This window comes from Nestor notabilis, unplaced genomic scaffold (genome assembly GCF_000696875.1).
Source record: "Nestor notabilis isolate BGI_N333 unplaced genomic scaffold, ASM69687v1 scaffold35473, whole genome shotgun sequence".
Classification (NCBI taxonomy): Eukaryota; Metazoa; Chordata; class Aves; order Psittaciformes; family Psittacidae; genus Nestor; species Nestor notabilis.
In genome coordinates, this window is record NW_009922996.1 from 4,995 (window position 1) to 5,899 (window position 905).

A 905-nucleotide genomic window follows, 5' to 3' on the forward strand; every position below is an offset into this window, starting at 1 on the left:
TTATTTAGCTTCCTGTCTAGTCAGTATTTTCCTCTTGAGGGAGCCATATTTTTTGCCTTGAAGTAACTTTTTAAAATAGTCTTGCACCTGACAGTACTGCTTTAGTCATATGTAGCTGTGAGCTGTTGCTTAAAGGAAGCTATGTGGGGGGGAAAAATTCAACGAAAACTTGTGATATGTGTTCTGGTTCAACCCTTCACTGTGCAGGACCAGCTTAATAAAAGTAATTTAGACAAATGCTGCTTGTGAGACTTGCCTCCCTTTGGTCAGTGTTTTGATGGAAGCTGTAATGCTACTCAGTTTGCTTGATGCATTTTAACTAACGCTAATGAGGGAGTGGAAGCAAGGGCCTTACAGCAACAGTTAACCATATCTTCTCAAATTCTTACAGACCATGCAATTATGAGATTACAAATGGATTTTTAAATGCCAAAAAATGCCTTTTTTAAGAGTTAAATGTTAGGTCTGAGGAATGTTGGAAATACCTACTTTCAAAAACGAGCCTTCAGACACTGTAATGAACTTGCTTGTCAGTCTTCTGTGCAATATCTTTTTCCCTTCTGGGTGCTTTAAGAGTATACTGTATGTCTTACTTTGTTTTGATCAGTATGTTTTAAGAGTGTGTATATTGGCTAATGATGGATTTTTTTCTGTACAGCATGGTAGAAGATGTTTTAAAATTTTGCACTTTTCTAGGATTTGCAAGTTTGTAACCTGACAATTTTTAACATGCACACTTTTGTATATAATTAGCATTGTATATATTTAACATGAGTTTGAAGCAAATAAAAGTAACTGAATGCATAACTTCTCCCTTTATTAATAGTGGAAAAATGAAACTAACAGTGTGGGAGTACAATAAACTAACAATTCTTTAATTTAGCAGGTAAAGCTAGGCAGCAGGA